The sequence below is a fragment of the Acomys minous genome (genome assembly GCF_964271855.1).
Source record: "Acomys minous genome assembly, chromosome: 6".
NCBI classification, from domain to species: domain Eukaryota; kingdom Metazoa; phylum Chordata; class Mammalia; order Rodentia; family Muridae; genus Acomys; species Acomys minous.
Genome location: NC_140487.1, coordinates 18,184,286 through 18,204,525, shown reverse-complemented (window position 1 = coordinate 18,204,525; position 20,240 = coordinate 18,184,286). Strand labels below are relative to the sequence as shown.

At 39.0% G+C, this 20,240-nt stretch overlaps 1 protein-coding gene across 8 annotated transcripts in view; it reads left to right on the top strand.

Annotated features, from left to right (window-relative positions):
* The window catches only part of UMAD1 (UBAP1-MVB12-associated (UMA) domain containing 1), a 168,286-nt gene that overhangs the window by 16,884 nt on the left and 131,162 nt on the right, over window positions 1-20,240 (top strand). The window lies entirely within an intron of this gene.

Sequence of the window (20,240 nt, the reverse complement as noted above, 5' to 3'; positions counted from 1 at the left end):
TACCAAGAAGAGACTTGATACCCTATGAGCATATACAGGGGGAGGAAGTCCCCCTCAGTCACAGTCATAGGGGAGGGGAGTAAGGGGAAAATGGGAGGGAGGGAAGAATGGGAGGATACAAGGGATGGGATAACCATTGAGATGTAACAAGAATAAATTAATAAAAAATTTAAAAAAACAAAGACAAAAACAAAAAAATAAAAATAAGAAATCTGACCGTGGCACACTTTTAGTTTCTAGATGTTTTTATGAATCGTTTTACCTTCTGCCACTTCATTTTGCCAGCATAGAATATCCGGGACAAAGTCGATCCGCGGATGAAGTGGCTCTGCCTTTTGTACAGTCTCTGTTATCATGTAGCCCTGAGCAGATATTTCATTGGTTATCAGGTTACCATACAGCTGTCCTAGTACGTGTCTACTTTGCAAGTCTCCTGCCTCAGCAGGTAAAGTGAAAAGTTCACTGCTGAGGGCTGCCTTTCCTATTCCAAGGAAGACTGGAGTGAGGAGCATCTTTGACAGAAATCTCACAGGCTTCCAGATTCGCTATTTCATGAGGGAATTTTCAAGACTTTAATTACTCTAATGTGCTCAGGACCAGCTGTTCTGTCGTCTCTATCCCCACTCTAAGGGTGCATTTTCTCAGTGGCTGGCATGTCGTGTTGTCCCAGAACCATCTTGGTCTGAGCATGATTGATGTTGTCCCCAGACCGTATGTCTAGCAGTTTGATACTTATGAAGAGGAATCACTTCCGCCGAAATCCTAGGAAAATATACGGTGTAGTTGGTATTACACTTTGTTCAGCTGACCCAACAGGTATCAGCCAAGGCCTCCTTGTCTCTCAGAACTGTCAGCTGAGATTGTGTCTGGCTAATCCTGTTTGGTTTTAAAGACAAAGCTACCAGCTTCACTGATTTCCGTGGGTGTGCGTGGGTAGGTGGGAGGTGCTTGTATACCTGGTGTCCTCTGGCCTTAGTAAGCTCCCCTCAAGTGTTATGCTGTCAGTGAGTCTCGTCTCATCTCTCATTTTCCACCTCGTTTCTCTTTCATCTGCCACATCATCTCGCTTCTCCCTCAGGTGCACTGCCCAGGTTTAGAGGGAAGTGGAAAGGTGAATCTGACTTTACAGCTGGAGCCTTTGGTTATCCTCTCAGCCTCACGACTCACTAGGGTTCTAGCTTTAGGAAGCTGTTTAACTACCCCAGGAGCCACGGGGCACGTTATCAGTCCGCACGTACATGGTGGGGTTAGTGGGGACTGCATGAATTAATGAGCACAAAATCCTTAGCATAATCTGTAAGTGAAGTTGTTCGATCCTCATATATAAAGGACTTAAATTTCCACGTTCTTCACCTTGGATGAAGCAAATTTGGAATTAGCCTGGGTAACCAGATCCCAGAGCCTGTCTTTTTAGTCTCTGCATTGCTGCAATTTTAAGTCCTGCACTGTCATCATTTAAATGTGTTTGTTTAGTTGATGTTCAACCAGAGGCATATGAGGTTGTGATGCTCTGTTGACAACATGGTGACAGTAGATGGTGACAATGTTCTGCACGTATCAAGAGCTGGAAGAAAGGGTTTCAGTGTTCTTGCCATGTCCTCAGCTTTATCATTTTGCTAGCTTGTTTTTTCGAGATAAGGTTTCTCTGTGTAGTGTTGGCTGCCCTGGACTCATAGGCTGGCCTCAAACGCACAGAGACCCGCCTCTGCCTTCCTGAATGCTGGGATTACAGGCATGCGCCACTGTACCTGGCTAGTTTTAATCTAAGTCATTAGTGATATTTGAAGCATTGGGGAAAAAAGTGAAAACCTTAAATTGTATACTTTATCTTTTAAACATGAAAATACTTTTTTTAAAGGGAAAATTTAGTATTATATTATTGGTCATTAAATTTGGCTCTTATTTTGGCTATCTCACACTTTACTATCTAATATTTTAAATAACTGAAATATTTTAAAGTATTTTATAAAACCAACCTCATGAAAGTTGAAGGCTCGTGGTATCAATAATTTTGTAGTGAAGCATAGTCAGTATTCATGAACTTAACTGACTTTATTGATAAAAATTATAAGTCACTAGGAATATTGTATTATCTTTAAGAAATACAAAGATAAACTTTAATATTTTTGGTAAGGTACCCTTTTTTGTTAGGTTATTCGATAGCAGTCTTTTTATATAATATCTTAGTTTCAGAGCATATCATATAAAAAGACTTTTAAAAGATAAGTTAAGTGGTATATGTGAAATATTTTTGTAATTTTATTAACATGGTACCATATTTGTGTATTTTGGAATATGTACTAGTTACGTTTATGTTGCTGTGATAAAATACCACAGCCAAAAGCAACTTATAGGAGAAAGAGTTTATTTGGGCTTATAGTTCCAGAGGACTAGATGTCCATAACAGCAGTGAAGGCATGGTGGCCTTCACTGTGGCCTGGTCAGGAAGGTGAAGGGACCATCTCAACTTTTCAGTCCTACACAGGCATCAAGGAGAGAGAACTGGGAGTCAGGTGGCTACAAACTCAAACCCCTCAGTTCTTCCTCAAGCAAGGCTGCAGCTCCTAAATGCCCATAACTTTCCCAAACAGTGCCATCTCCTGGGGGTCAGTGAATGGGGGTACATTTTCATTAAAACCATCCAGTATATATCCACACAATATTTTTTAATTGTCATATGAAATAGGTACATTACAAGAAAGAAAAAGATTGGTTTGGTTTTCTTATCTTCTGGCTTCTAAATGATAAACTTATATGACTTAGAAACAATTTTCTGCCAATATGAGCTGTTCAGAATTGCTTAGATTATATTCTTATTGGCCTTTCTTTATAACTTGTTTCTTGAAGGGTCACAGTAAACTACACTGTTAAATCTAGAAATGATGTCCCCTCTCTTTTATTTCCACACCAATATACCTTTTCCTTTAGGCTAGTATTCCTGCTTAACATTGGCTTGAAATTTGAGGGCCAGACAGAACCAAGGCATTTTCTTGATAATAAGAATATCTAGAGTATATACAATGGACTAGCTCATGTTTATGTGAAGTCTTTATCCTTACCCAGATTTCTAAAGCTTTTGGCCTTTGAGATTGAGGAGTATGCAGAATAAGAATAAAGCAGGGCCGGGAGGTTAGAGGGGGGACCAGTAGGAAAAATCCTTTCCCTTGTGTAACCAGTGTGTAGTCATAGAGGAAGGCAAGAGTTCATTCAGTAATGAAGTTGAAGTAATCCTCCAGGGTGCTCATTTTACACAAAAACAAATTGCAGTTTTCATTTGCATCACTGGGTGGCGGTTTTTCACAGTCTTGTGCTACTGTTTTAAAAAGCCAGCAAGCATGACACTGTTTGTAATTACCAGGGCTTTTTTCTGTTATGACACATTTAATTGTACTTTTAACACATTATCTTTAAGTTGATTACAAATTTACTAGTGTAATGTGCAACCTTGTAGTTATTTTAAATTAGGAAAGGGTATTGCCTAGATGTTGGCATATAATTCTATCTAAAACCAAGACAAAGCTATGCCTTAGCTTATATCATAGCAAAAATAGGGAAAGGAGCAGTGGCAAAATCATGGGATATAAAAATTAAAGGAAGTAGGGTAGATTATTGTTGTTGCCTCCACTAATATTGTTTATCAAATATTGAATATAATTTTGGGGCCAGTAGAATGCAACTCGGCAAGCAAAAACTATCACAGAGACAAGAAGCATTGGGATACAGTACAACTGAAATCTATCACATTTTTCAGTATATGCAGATACTTCTAAAAGGCGGCTTGTTTTGTAATACCAAATTTCAAACTGCCTTTTTAATTCATAGTAGCTTGAATTTCATCTTTAAGTATTGAGATTGAAATATAACTTAGTTTACCCCTTTTATGTAGCTTAAGTATTAAATCTGATTTTTAAAAAGTAATTTGTTGTTTTAAAAATTCTTTTCTCTTACATTTCTCACTCTGGAAATCAAAGCATGTACATATACTTAAGACCATTTTATTTTTATTTAGGACTTTTAGAAAGTAGTCTCTCATCTCTATGTTTTCCATTGTTTTGAAAATGAAAACTTAGCTGTGTACAGTGAAATTTTATATTTCACAGAGTAGGGAATAGTAAGTAACTTTGATTCTATGTCAAGCCAAAGGCTTTAATTATAACAGCAAAAACTAAATAGGCTTTCAACATGTGCTTCCTATTTTAACTCCTGTTCCTACAAAACAAGTGCACAGATTTCTTTTTAAATAAAAAAAAATATTCATGGATTTAAAAAGTAATTTGTTCTTTTCCTTATATAGTGATATCCAGAAAAAGTCAATATATTTAACTTAGCATAATGATCTCTCTATATTTTAACTCTTGACCTTTAAATTCCAAAGCAAATGTCCTAGGATTTTTCACTTAACTTCATTGTGTAATGAAAGTTCTTTTATGCTCATTAAGAAATTTGGAGCTGTATGTAATTGATAAAATTTTCTCATTCATTGCTACTTAGTTTTGGACTAGCTGGTAATCTAGCAGCTTTTTAGGTCCTGGAGTTCAGGATATTGTCCCCACGTGGGGGTGTACTGCCCTCTCTATCTTTAGAAACCTATAGAGTGTGAGGGCATTAATTGTATAGGATAGGGAAAAGATGCCAACTGTGCAGAAAGGTCTTGTATTTTATACAATTATAGGGAGGCCTTTCATTCTTTCTGAGGCCCAGTGGATTTGACTGACTCAAATGTAAATTAGGATTCTCCCGCCCTAATCTATATTTCTAATGCTTCCCATTGAGGCAGCACTTGGAGAACACTCTGGTCCTGGGGCCCTTACTCGGTTTGATTCCCCTGAGATAATAGTGGTAGCAGTTTTCCTGTAGATAACCCCAGAGGACGTGCAGGCTAAGGAGTACTGTAGTCCTCACTCTGTAACTTAGTACACCATCAAGGAGTAGGTTAAGACACTGAACCATAAACAAGTAACAAAAGGCAAGTGAAACCACAAAAAATTTGGATAACCAAACATCTAGTAAAGAACAGAAAGCTTCACACTTTTGAAAAGTGATGTCTACCTATACATGCCATACATTTGGAAACAGTCTTTTTTTAACCAGCAGAGCATCTGGCAAGCATTTTGTTGATTACATAAGTGCACTAGGGCTTTTTGCATAGTTGTAGTGCATCTCTGTTGTCTTTGGATAAGACTGTTTGACAGATATTTTAGAGTAATATATAAGTTAAAAAAATTTTTTTTGGGTCTAAAATCCCCAGGCAGTCATATTTGTAGGGTAGCTGTAGGCATGAGGAGGTGGCTGGGTTGCTGTGATAGTGAGCTCTCAAAGGTGCTCATTCATAGGGCAGGTGGTAGTGTGCACAGAGCATCATGAGCTTCCTGCCCACGGTTCCTGTAGGTTTTCTAAGGCTGACCTCTGAGCTTTCTCTCGCCCAGGCACTCTCTACTGTCTGCTAGGGTGCTGATGTGTAGGCCTAACCTATGTCTACTGAAGCGGAATCTGAGAGCGAAAGCCAGAGAAGCAGGGTGTCCTCTAAACAGCGTGGAACAGGTAGTGTTTCAGGCAGCGTAGTAGTGTTTGAGAGTTGCTGAAACCATTCTTTTCTAAGGTGTTGCTGGGAGAACAAAGCATTCTTATGTGACAAGGCAAGACAAGATAAGGTATATTCAGAGCAGTGAAAAGTTGCTGTTTTGCCAGAGAGACTATATCAGGGTCACCGATGATAAACTTATCTAGAAAGGTAGTTTATAATGGCTGAGTCATTAGAATCTCATTCCCCACACAGTAAAGAACATTTAGACCATTTTAAAGCATCAGTGACTTATTTTTTATTTCAAATTTAGTAATAGCTTTTAACAATGAAATTAACTTCTATCATTCTGTGAAGACAAATAATTTATTTGGTTAAATATTTAAAGCTAATCACAAGATTATTCCCTGAACATATTTCTATACTTGGCATATATGCACATTAGGGTAGCAGATAGGCCAGAGAAACAACAGTTACATAATATGGGACTGCACATTGTGTGACAAATACCCAGAGCTGAACGTTTTCATATCCTTCAGTTTTAACGTGATACATGGCATAAAGTACTAATTGTATTCATTTCACTTTCTTTCTTCCCTTTCTTTTCTAGCCCTATGGCCATATTGCATTTAGGTGTGGGTTTGTGCTCTTTTCAGATTCTAGGAAATCTTTTAAAAATACAGTTTGGCTGGCCATAATGGCACATGCCTTTAATCATAGCACTGGGGAAGCAGAGGCAAGTGGATCTCTGTGACTTCCAGATCAACCGGAGCTACATAGTAGAGAAATACCCTGTCTCAAAACACCAACCAACCAACCAATAAATAAATAAAAAATAACAAATACATAAGAAAAATTGAAGTAAAAACATAGCTGCTATGCAGCTTCCGTCCTTTGCCTAGCCCCCCTTGTGCTGGATTGTGGACCTGGCGAGTAACCGCTAACTGCTGTCTTATCCATGAAGCCTGGGCATGTGGTGAAAATAAGTGGAGAGCACGCCCTGTGAAGCTGGGTCCTTGAAGACTGTGGTGCTGCCAGACTGCCCTGTAACGCTTTCCTTTGAGCACTCCTTATGTGAAACAGGAATACATTTCCATCCTGTGTGAATCACTGTTTTGTCATTTTCAGATGAACCAAACCCAAACTAATACTGGCGCTTAACTGGAAGCCATAGTAATTTGTATTCTCTTCAAGTTCTGTAATTTAATGCTTTATTATTTCACTCAGGCAGTTTGTCATTTCAGTCTTACTTTCCTTATCTCTGAAATGTGAATAGTTTAATGATTGCCTCATTATGTTGGGTAAAATGAAACCATGGGGGTAGTAGTGGACTTTAATTTATTTGTTAATTCTCATCAGTGTAGGATTAGCCTTGGTCATCTAGGCAAACCTGAAAGGAAGGCTTTAGGTTGTTTCACCTATGCTGTGCATAGACTGTGTTAGTTCGTGTGCTTCTGCTGTAGCAATACCACGGAGTCAGTGATTGATAATGAATAGAAATATATTGGCTCACTCTACTGGAAAATGGAAAATGGGAGATGAAGAGCTGGGCTCTGACAAGGACCTTCTTGCTGGGTCATTCTGGTAGAAAGGCAGAGAGAAAGCAAGAAAACTATCAGGAAGGCCCGGAGCTTGGCCTCTTGTCAGGAACCTACACTCCAGTGCATTGGTGTGTGATGACGGTTAATCCATGCTTGAGTGTTGAGCTCTTATAATACTGTGATGCTGTCACATTTCAACATGGACTTAGGAGGAACAAGTGTTTGGAAGTGTCTGCTTATATGGTCACTGTCCAAATCTGCTGAAAGTTGAAAGGCTACACTGAGCAGAGGAACATGACTAAAAAACTAAGAATTGCTTCCAGACCCTGATGATCACTTTGGAAAGAGTGTAACTACTGACAAAGCACTTGCCTAGAAAATGTAAGGCCTTTTGTGTGATCCCCAGCACAGAGACATACAACTGTTCTTTTCATCAAGAATGGTATGGCATATACACATCATATTGTTAATATATTAACTCTGCCGAACCAATGGCTTACAGGAGTCATTTTAAACATTTTTGGAATTCTAAGTCAAAAGGTTAAGCTCCAAACTTATGGAGCTTATTATGCTTGGCAGCACCAAAGGAAAATTGGAACCCTTAAAACAGTTTGATAAAAGGTTTCTTGAAGAAGTTGATAACTATGATAATCAACCATTGTTTCTGCTGACAGTGCTGTTTCAGCAGTTATTATTGTACATGAGTCTGGGAAGCCAAGTGGAATGGTCAGAAAGACCCTGAAACTGTAGGTAACACTTGACTGCAAGAGAGCTTGTATAATTTGCCTCAGATTTTCAAATGTCTGTTATCCTGAAAATGCCAAGAACTGTCTTCTAGATGCTAGTTTGTTTTACAATCCATTTGGGATATAGCATTGTGTTAGACAGCTTCTTGTTCCTGGTAACAGGTATGGGATCGCTCAGCTTATGAAAAGAAAAGGTAGTTTTTGGAAGTATCAGCCTATGCTAGACTTGTATGTGGCTTCAGGTGTGTGATGAGGCAGTAGGTCATGGTAAGACATATGGAAGAAAATGGCTTCTTGATGGAAAATGAACAAGAGGAAGATGGGGACCGGAGGTCCTCAATCCCCTGCAAGGGCATGCCTGCAAGAACCTGAGATACTAGTGCGCTGTGAGAGTTGCTGTTTTCTTAAAGCCCCATCATTCCTATGAGTGACACACCCAGGATCTAGCGGTTACTTTACGGGTCTCTAAGGGAGACTTAAAAATCAGGCTCTTTTTTTTTTTAAGTTAAAAGCACCACAGTTTTACTTGAATTATACGACTGATTCTCAAAATATCGCATTATAATAAAAAATTTAAAGATAACAATAAACATTTTATTTTAAAATTTCATTACAGATTGAGCTATACATTTTAATATTTCTCAATGTAAAAGTAAGAGTAAGGCAGAGTATATAATAATTTTTAAGGCTAAAGGAATCTGAGGTATAATTTTCAGCACTTTTGTTTGTTTTATATATTCAAAATAGTTGAAAATATGTTTTTTTTCTGAGAGAAATTAGGTAAATATAAAACAGAGCTGCCCAATAAGAAAAAAACCAGACAGCCAAAGTTACATTTGAACAGGTTATGATAAAAATGCTCTCTCTATTGTGAGACGCCCTTCTCGCCTGTAAGGTTCTTTTTATTGCTATAGTTGGGTTAAATATATCACCATAGACATTTAATTATGATTTATACCTGTTATAAAAATATGCTAATGCATCCAAAACACATTTTAATATTTTCAGTTCTGGTATATTTAAATGCTTTCCATGTCCTAAAGTATGTAATTTTTCTCAACCCCTTTTGGGTCTCCAAGGTTACAGGACCTTGACAGTTGTAGAATTCAACAGTGTTCCCCATGAAGTCTTTAGTGGGCAGCTTCCTGAAGTTAGGAGAGGAATTACACTGCCAGTACTGAGTAAGGTGGTCTCCTCGCAATTCCAGGACAAAGAAGCCTTGGTACTTCTGTCTCTTGGCTTCTCATTCTACACTTTTCCATTAGCCCTAGAGAAAAGCAACGTCAAGTCCATAAACAGGCATAGTATAGTGAAAAGGAGCAAATGGCGCTGATAGAAGGCCACTTAGCAGCAGGTAATATTTACGCGTGCAGATGTTCTTTTCTTCAGACATTTGTGTTATGGTCATGATTTTATACACTGATTTATAATCTACACATTGAAATAAATTGAACATTAACTGAACTTTAAAGCTAGAACCATCAGATACACTATTTACTGGGATAGTTTGTATTATAGTTTGAGAACTTCATGATGTTCTACACTCTTGAGTTCCTGTCAGTATCACTGTGGGGAGAGGTAAAGACAGGGCTGCTGCTGCTTATTTTAGTTTATTTTAATTCCCAGTTTATGTATTTCAGGTGTTCTTACTGGATGAGATGCCTCTCCTGATGAATGAGGGAGTAAATTGGTCTTTTATTTCTTAAAGTTTTTTTTTAAATAGCAATGCATTTTACGGCATTTAAAAATATTGAAAAATCCTTAAGTTGCCCTAGTCTCAGTTAGCATGCCTTGATGGTATTGAAAAATTATTTTTTAATATACATTGAATTATTTTTCAGGGCAGCAATAAATCTGTATATTGGCAGTTAAACAAAAGACAGTATGGCAATTTAACCTGACTAGTAGCTCCAGCTTGTTCCTTACTGAACTTTCAATAAAAATCTCCTAAAAACAGAGAGAGGAAAACTTACAACAATAACAAAACTTGAGACCGGCAGACAGCTAGAGTCTTGGGGAGAGTTAGGCTAAGAACAAACTAGAAGAGCTTTTAAGATGTGTTATAGCAGTGGTTCTCAACCTGGGAGTTGAGACCCCCTTTAGCATCAAACGACCCTTTTAGAGGGGTTGCCTGAGACCATTGGAAATATCATATATTTGCATTACAATTCATAACTAGCAAAATTACAGTTATGAAGTAGCAGCGGAAATAATTTTATGATTGAGGGGGTCACTACAACACGAGGAGCTATGTTAAACAGTCCCAGCGGTAGAACCGTTGTGCTATAGCATTGAGACCGGCATGGTAAAATTCTGTGTTGACAACTGTTCTTCTTTATGCTTGGATGTCTGTTCTGAGAAGGACGAGAGCACACTGCTCCCTAGTCTTACATCTCCCTAACATCATTATCTCTGTGGACTTATTTTAGCTCCCTAGTTCTTTTATTGGAAATCTAATCACCAGTAAAGCTAGGCAATTAAATAAAAAAGGCTCTGCCCTCATGGATGAATTAATGAGGTAATTGTTTAGAGTAGATCATAGAAATGGTTCCTGATTATTATGGTTTGGGCATATTTCAAAGATTAAAAAAATGTGTGAAGATGTTTCTCCTTCACTCATGTCTGTGTAGCACATGCCAGTGTGGTGCCAGCAGAGGCCTGAAGTCATCAGGTCCCTGGAAGCTGGCGTTACAGACAGCTGTGAGCTGCTGTGATGGTGCTGGATACTGAACCTGGGTCCTCTGTAAGAGCATCCAGTGCTTCCCAACTGCTGAGCCATCTGTCCAGCCCCCAGTTCGGACATACTTTAAAGATTTATGTGCTTAATGGTTTGATTCCAAGAATAAAATAAATTCTACTGAGAGGTGGTAGACCTTCACAGGGAGATTAGGTCAAGGCACCTCCTCCAGGGAGCATCCATGCTTACCTCTCAGGGTACTTGCTCTAGGACCAGGTTATTTACTGTTAGGACAAATTATGTTTTGCTTTGTTGTTTATCCCCCAGAGCTAGACAGTAGAAAGAGAAAGCTGCCATAGGAGCTGCATGCGTGACAGTCAAGAAAAGCAGGTGACTAGGATGCAGTGTGTGCATGCACCTGCTGCTGTTTGCTGGGAATTCATGCTTCATTATCTTGCTGTGAGATAAAGCTGACAATATGTACTAGACTTTAGTGGGTTTTCTTTGCTTCAGTGATTTCACTTTGTTATTTATCTTTGAAACATAGAAAACTGCAGCTTATTAAGATGCTCTATTTAGTATGTTTCTGTTTTGTGTATTTGCTATGTCTACACATTTGTGGCTCCTGAAGGAAAAGCATTGAATCAGGGCTGAAGAGATGGTTCAGCCGGTTAGAGCACTGACTGCACTTCCAGAGGACCCAGGTTCAATTCCCAGCACCCACATGGCAGCTCACAGCTATCTGTAGCTCCCAGATCTGACACCTCACACAGACATACATACAGAGTAAACACCACTGCACATAAAATAAAAATAAATAAATACATAAATAAGAAAAGCATTGACTCACAGATCACGTGACTGCAGATGATTTAACTTCTGTTTGTTACTATTGAAATCATGTGTCTTCAAGATGCTCTATAAATGCTTTTAATTCTCTAAGATATTTATAGTAATATTTATGAATCTTATTTGATAGACTTGAGCTATAATATAGAAAAATCTCAAGCTTTTTATTTATTCTATAATAATTTAATGGTGTAAAGTTTTTCCAAGGGTGAAAATGTTTTGGAGAAGCTAGCTAGTATTTTATTGACTTCTCAATGTATTTATGGATGTGGACAATACTTATTCCAAGAATTGCTTCATGAAACCAGAACTTTCAATCTTTAACATTAAGGTCAATTTTTAGCTAAGATTTTACTATATTTTGAAATGTTTATTTTAATGAGTTATACAAACATGCTATTTATTTTATGATAATTTTTATTATAATTTCAATAATTTAACAATCTTGGTTAATAGCAATGTTGTTTTATATTCCTTTCCTTATAATAATTCGCAAGGCATTTCTCTGAAATGTTAAGTTTAATGTGATTTTGAATTTATGTTTATCTTGTTTGTTACACACATCTGTGATGTGCCATGCATGGATGGTAGTTAGACACCTTTCAGGCCTCTGGTCTCACCTTTGACCTTCTCAAGGCAGAATGTTGTTTCTGTCCTGCTGCAGCCTCCACTGTAGCTAGTGCTCCAACTTCCTGGCAGCTCTCTTCTCTCCACCTCCCTCTCACAGCAGGAGTGCGGGATGCAGCCTCACTCCACTGTTCCACCTTTTTGGTAAGGGTCCCAGAGGATGCAGGTCATCAGGCTTTCTAAGCAAATACTTTTACTTGCTGATTTCACACACACACACACACACACACACACACACACACACACACACACAAAACTTAAAGTTTTAAGTTTAAATCTTTAATTATATTACTACAAATTACTGTGAAGCACAGTAAAAATTTTTCTCTACAGCGGATTTTGTGTTGACTGCTTAGTTAATTAAGTTGAAATCACATGCTACCTTAAAATGCCAATTATTAAAAATATTTTTTTCAAACTCAGGAATGATACTTTTTTCTTCATTTTATTATTTTAAGTTTTTATTATTAATTCATAAAAACGTGTGTGTGTGTGTGTGTGTTTCAGTGTGTGCACATGTGTGTATCTGTAGGTGCATGGCTGTATGAGCACATAAGCACGTGTGTACATTTGGAGGTCAAGCCAGAGGTCAACCTCAGGTGGCGTTGTCAAGAGCCACCCTGTCTTTTAACGCAGTCTCTCTCTAGTAGTTGGAACTTACCAAGTAAGCTGGGCTGCCTGGTCAGGAAATTCCAAGGAAGCTCTGCTCCCCAGTGTTAGGATTAGAAGGAAGTGTCTGGTCTTCTTACATGGGTGCTGGGGTAACTCAGGTCCTATTGCTTTCTTAGTAAGCATTTTACCAGCTGAACAAGCCTTCCAACCTGTGAGATCTTTGTCCTTTTTAAAAAAATAACTATGTTTTACATTCTATATGTGAGGCCTGTACGCATCTATATACTGCTTGTGTGGCTGGTGCGTGCAGAGGTCAGAAGGTGGCATCTGTCCCCTGGAACTGGAGATATAGACAGTAGTGAGCCAGTATATGGGACCTGGAAGCAGCAAGTGCTCTTAACTGATGAGCCATCCCTACAGGCTCTGTAAGATCTAACTACTGCTACTTATCAACTGGTCTAGACTATCTACTAATACTTTATTGACTGAAGGAAGATATTATTCTAACTTATTGGATAAATTTTAACTGAAGAAGAAGCAGAGGAGGAGGAAAAAGAAAGAAAGAAAAAGAAAGAAAGAGAGAAAGATGCAAGCGCTGGTGGGGTAGCACTGTTAAGGAATTGGAGTTAGTTTGTGTACATCATATCATAACATTCCTAAGAAAGATTTAGGCTTGGTTTACCAGTGGAGAGAAGCACCATTGCTTCCTGCCAAGTAAGCATGCAACAGTTTGTTTATTTGTCCTCGACATTTTCTTCACTACAGTTCATCTCATGCAGAATTCTCAGGCTCAGCCAACTTTGGGGTTTGATTTATAACATACAATAGCTATGCTCCATCAGATAAGAAAGGGTGCAGAGGAGTCAACAGCTGCTAACTTTGGTCCCTCTGTCTTTTCCTGGACTGAAATGATTGTTAATCTGATACTGTCCAATTAACTTGTGTTGCATGCTTTTCAGCTGTGCCCTTTCCTTGTCACTTTTATGCACAGATCCCGAGTGTTTAGTCTCAGAACAGGAACATTCATGCTCTTCATAGTCTTTGGCGTTCACTTCTGAAACACATTGAGTTTTTCTGGTAGTGGAATTTCTGCCAACAGAATCAGACCCTCCTGCACCAGTGTTTTGAGTGAGGAAACTCGGCTCTGCACACGTGCACCTCTACAAGGACCATCAATAGTAATATTTGTTTTAATCAGACATGGCATCTTTTCCATCTCCTTTGATAGTAAATATGTCATCTTTAGATTTTTTTTTAATTTTTCTACAACTGTCTTCTGTTTTGCTTAACTTTGATTATTTTTTCAACAGCATTTTGTACATTATATTTTATAGATTTAAAAGGTAAGGACATGAAAGATTGATATAAACCATTGACCTTATATGAGACATGTACAGATCATATAAAAAACTAATAATTGATTTTACATCTTTTTTGCCCTGAAGTTGGTCATAGTCTCTTTTAAAAAAAAACCTTTATTACATTTATGTATGTGTGTGTATATATATATATATATATGCATATATGCTTATATATATGTATACATATGTCTGTAGTGTGGCGGGGGGGGGAGAGGAGAGAGAGAAAGAGTGTGCGCATTCACATGTCATGCATGGGGAAGAGGACCACTATGAAAGTTGATAGTCTCTTTCTACCAGTGAGCTGCCAAGGATTAAACTCAGGCCATCATGCTTGGGAGCAAGTGCTTTCTCCTGCTGAGTGACCTTGCCAGCCTGAGAGTCACTCTTTTACAGTCAAGATTATCAGCTATCTTTTGTTGTTGTTGAAATAGGGCTTTGGCGGGTGTGTGGTTTGAATAGGTATAGCCCCTGTAGACTCATGTGTTTGAATATTTGGTCCATAGGGAGTGGCACTATTAGGAAGTGTGGCCTTGTTGGAGTAGGTGTGGATTTGCTGGAAGAAGTGTGTCTCTGGGGGATGGGCTTTGAGGTCTCATAAGCTCAAGCCGTTTCTTCCTGCTGCCTGAGCATCCTCTAACTCCATGTCGCACACGTGCCACCAAGCTTCCCACCATGATGACAACGGACTAACCCCCAACACTGTAAGCCAGTGCCAGTTAAATGTTTTCCTTTATAAGAGTTGTCATAGTGTCACCTCACAGCAATAGAAATCCTAACTAAGACAAGTGTGTATGTATGAGGTAGAGAGAAGGTCGTGCTGTGTAGCGGAGGTTAACCTGGAACTCACTAGTTGTCCAGAATGGCCCTAAATTGACAGTATTCTTGCCTCTACCTCCTGAGTGATAGAATTGCAGATATGTGTTTCCCCACTGACTTTAAGTACATTCTTTTAAAACAAGCAAAATCAGTCAATAAAATAACGTGGTGCTGTGATTTGTGAAGTATGCAGTAAAAGCAGTTTACGAAACTACATGGGAGCTGATTAAATGTGCCTTAGTATAAAATAAAAATCTGGAAAAATACTTTAATAAGCCTCGCACTTAGCTCTGGAACTTGCCTTGATGTCTCATTTGGAAGTTGACTAAGTTGTTGTTTGTATTTTATAAGAAAAGTTGTGGAAATGTAGGTTCCATGCCCTCATGGCAAAGTACATTTTCCCCTGGCTGTTAACCAGCATCACCTGTCTGAAGTCTGTAGCTCTCAAGCTGCATCCTCATTTGCTTCCAGTAGCTCTCCATACAGAGCAAGTGACTCACCAGTCAGGCTGAGTGGAGCACGCCGTAAAGGGTTGCTTTATATCATTCTGACATATATATTTTTATGTGTGTATATACATTTATGTATTGTATATATATTATTTATTGTGAGCTTGGAGTCAGCTCAGAATAGTGGTCGCCAACTTGTTTAACCTTATTAGAACCATGATAGGAACCTGTTGGCCCAGACTTGGAATGGGTGACAGACACCCGCCCCTCTTAAGGACTGCCTCCTGTTTTGGACATTCCACTTGAAGTCTGTTAAGACCATCATGAAACTTGTCTCTGATTTATTGATTTTTTTTTCCTGGGCCTTTGACTACATGAGGTGGAACCAGCTATGACATAGCCAAGTGAGCTCAGAGAACACCTTCTCTCTGCTTCAACATCAATGTTAATTCCTACCTTGGTATATTGTCCTAATAAGGGCTTTTAACATCTTGATAAATGGTGCTCACCAGACAGGAAAGCTACCACCTTCTAGAGTCGTGCAGATTGTGTCATTTTTCTTTCTTTTCTTTTTCTTTCTTTCTTTCCTTCTTTTTTTTTTTTTGACAGATTCATCATTGTCCAGGAATTTTACTATTAATTGTCTAAAAGAGCCACTTAAACATGCACATAAGTGCATGTGCACCTGCTTGTGCATGAACATACACACACACACACACACACACAGAGAGAGAGAGAGAGAGAGAGAGAGAGAGAGAGAGACGGACGGACGGACGGACGGACGGACGGACGGACGGACGGAGGGAGGGAGGGAGGGAGGAAAGAGGAGAGAGAAACTACTTTGACATCAAATTCCTCTATTTTGCCAGGCAAGTTCTCTAAAAGGCATGTGAAACATAACTATTCATCTTGAAGGTTTTCCTTCAAGTTTCTTATCTTGTAGCGTCCTGTTAGAGATTTTTAAAGGCCAACATAAAATCTGATTGGAAAAGTTATCATGGCCACCTTCTAGTACAGCCTTCAGAATTGTCTTTTATATTACACTGTTCTGGGAGAAACGTGTATCTGCTAGGACAACTAAGGAAGGAGCTAAGGGGTGGGTGTTGTTTCTGGTTTTGTTCTTTTGGTGGTTTTTATTTTTTACTTTATTTTATTTTATTTTTTTGCTTGTCAGTATATGTAACCTTATATTCATATGAATTTTGTATGTACTTAGTATATACTACAGCTATGGTTCTTAGTACAAAGTACTCTAACTTATGAAGTGTCCAGCTGTAAACTGCATGCAGGAGATGTGCTGTTATCATCAGGGGCCTCCCATGCTGTGTTCTAGAGTAAGCACTTACAGTTTAAGGGAGACTCGGCGCTCCTCAATAGCTTAAACAACCCTTGTTTAATGAGAGACCAAAAGTGTGTGTAGAAAAAAATGTTGATGCTTTCTCAGATTGCCCTCACAAGAGTTGTTCAGAGGCCTTCTCTTTGGGGAATTTCATAGATTAGACTCCTGTTCTGATGATTGTTAGTTTGATTGTTAGAATGTACAATTTGGAGCAAGTTTTATCCTACTATTTGAGCCCCAGGTATTGAACTCAGGTCTTAAAGCTTAGCAGCAAGCACCTTTACCCACTAGGCAGATCACCGGAGTTCATTTGACTATTCTTAGTAAGGCTGCATAAATAGTTTTGTAGCTTGTTTGTTTGGTGTGTGTATATATGCATGTGGAGAACAGAGGACAACCTTAAATTGTCAGCCATTCACCTTATTTGGGGGAGGGAAGTAAGACCTCTCACTGGCCTGGACTCCCAAGTAGGTTAGACTGACTGGGTAGTGAGCTCCAAGGGTCTGCCTGTCTCCTAGTGCTGGGCTTACAGGTATACGCCACCATATCTGACTTTCTTTACACTGGTTCTGGAGCTTGAAGTCATGTCCTCATATTTGTAAGCAAGCATCTTTCTGACCAAACCATCTCCTTAGGTTTGCTTAGTTTCTTGAGACAGTCTTACCCTGTACTTCTGATGGCTTGGTCTTATGCCAACTTGACACACAAACACACTAGAGCTATCTAGAGGGACTGAGAAAAATCCTTCCATAAGATCTGGCTGTAAGGCATTTTCTTAGTTATTCATGGGGGAGGGCCCAGCCCATTGTGGGTGATGTCATCCCTGGCCTGGTGGTCCTGGGTTCTATAAGAAAGCAGGCTGAGCCAGACATGAGGAACAAGACAGTAAGCAGCACTGCTCCATGGCCTCTGCATCAGCTTTTGCCTCTAGGTTCCTGACTTGTTTGAGTTCCTATCCTGACTTCCTTCAATGATGAACAGTGGTATGGAAGTGTAAGCCAAATAAGCCCTTTCCTCCCCAACTTGTTTTTGCTCATGGTTTTTCATCACAGTAATAGCAACCCTAAGTCAGTATCCATGCTTTGTCATTGACATATGGTATTCTCCTGTCTTTAAACTGATAACTGCTGCAATTATAGGCATGAGCCACCACGCTTGTCTAGAACTAGCTTTGGAGTCTCTTACATTGATTTTTCTACTTTTGATTTTAAAGTTAGGTATATTTGTGTTTTAATCATGTATAACTTAAGCTTAGAGTTTTATGAGAATTTATGAATTAGAAGTACAGATTTGTTTAGATTATACCTGTATTAAAATAGTAAAATCATTCAACTGTTTAAAAATAGTGGCATCAGGCTGCAGTAAAGAGGAGGACTGGAAAGCTTCGCTTCCCACACTGTGCTGGAGAGCTGAAGGCCTAGGGTGGTCTACGGCTGAGATGACTCCAGGGCCTAAGGCCACCTTGAAAATGGGTTAGTTCTAACTTTAAGACCTGAAAAGGCTGTTTCCTCCCTCTAGGTCAGCACATTTAGACCTACAGTTGTATTTGGAGGAGGTTGGTGTGTTTCTTAGCTCCACAGCTGCTAGGAATCTTCACTTGTGAGAATCACATTATTCCTAAAATGCTTTTCAAATATTAGGTGTTTGGTTAATCTTATATTTTTGGTTGTGAGCCTAGCCTTTAAATGGCTGAGCCATCTCTCCAGCCCTGGTGCTCAGTTAATCTTTGTGGAGTAAATGACAAAGTGAATTCGCATGGCAAAATCCCTGTACTGAACTTTGAATTACAGGTTTTAGTACTAGAAGTAAGGTTTGTTTTTGTTGTGGTGGTGGTGGTGGTGCACCGTGTGTATGCCTAGTGCCCATGGAAGTCAGAACACAGCATCAGATCCCCTTAGCTAGGAGTGACAGAGGATTGTGAACCGTCATATTTGGGTGCCCTGAGATTTACACCCAGGTCCTCTGTAAGATCAGCAGGTGTTCTGAAGTGCTGAGCTTCCTCTACCGCCTTTTTCGTGATGTTCTCTGAGTCTTTGGTGTAGCGGCTGTATGGATACTCCATGTGGGGCACGGCGCCTCCTGGTCCCTTATTCCATGTGGGGCACGGCGCCTCCTGGTCCCTTATTCCATGTGGGGCAAGGCGCCTCATGGTCCCTTACTCCTTGCATTTTGACAAGTTGCAGATCCCTGTAATAACCTCAGTCTGCTGCAAAAATAAGCTTGTTTAATGAGGAGTAAGAGCTGCACTTAGTTGGAAGCTGTATTATTTTTTTTTCTTTTTGAGAGTTGGGGGAAATGAAGCATAGAAAGCTTAAGTCACACATGTAGAGACACGTACTAGCAGATGATAATGATAAGCAATGTGAATACATTTCCACAGCAGCTCTAAGAACGCAGGACTGTTAGGAAGCTAACCAGCGTGCCAGAGTTAGTGAGTGGCAGAGCTGAGATGACTGAGAAACCAGCTTACACACTATCTGCTGGTTTTGATAGTTTGGGCTAGACCATCTTGACTTACATAGCTTTAAAATAAATCCAATACAGTACATGTTCCTGCATTGGTGGTATAGATCGTAACAATGGCCCTGTTTTTTTAGTGTCTTTTTGAGTGTCAGGCTTATATTCTTGTGTCCTTCTTGTATTTCAAGTCAGTCCATAAAACCAGTAAATTGATATCAGGTCACTGATCGATCAATATTGATGAGTAATTTACTGATTATAATTTTAAACCTATTGCATTAGCATTCTTTGATTGCTGAAATTGTCATTTGTGTATGTATTTGAGAAATTGGGATACATAGGCAGAACTATGTTTCTACAGCCCTGTATGTACTAGTCTGTGTAGAAAACATTGTTAGCTATGATGGTAAACTGTGTGTGCTGCCTGCAGTCCTGGTAGAGAGTGAGTGTTACCGCCACATTATAATAACTTAAGAGACTTGGAAAAGTATTCTTAAAACTAGGAAGTTAACTTTGCAATTAGGCACTTTGTATTTGCCTGGAGTGACTTCCTCTGAAGTCAGAGCCTCGCTTTCAGTTCCTAGCACCATCGTCAGTGCTACCTTGGTTAATCCTTTCAACGTATGCTCCATTTGGCAGTGGGAATGCCATATGCTCTTAGATTGCTTCAGTGTGATTTTTAAAATGAAATAGATTTTAAACTATGAGCATGTAAATGATTTTTATCACTTATTAAATAACATCTTCTTATGCTTTATAAATATAACAAAATTAGATATTTTGGCACTTAAAAAACCAAATTTCTTTTGTTTCCTCTAATCCAGAACTCAGTTTAATTTTGCCTTAAAGCTATTCTTCATGTTAATATCCAATGCTTTTTTAAAATCAGCCAAGATACTTTTGGGCATTTAAATTCTTTTTCTGCTCAAAAATGTCATTAACTTGAAATTTAAAGATACTTTCTAAGGAAACTGGTTTGCCTAGCCAGATCTTGTAATTTAGTTATTTTGCAATGTGATCCTTTAAACCCAAACACCAAAGCTGCTCTCCACAATGCCTCGTTGCCTAGACAGTGATGTCATGTTTTAAGCATGTTTAGTTTGCAAAGGTCCTGCTTTTGATCCTTTGGTTGTCACTTTTTTTATGCAGCTTCCCCTGAATTACAAAGGTACTGAGAGTAATTTGCTCCATTAAGGTCTGTTGCTGACACTGCTGTATTTCATTCTTCATTCTTCTCCGAGC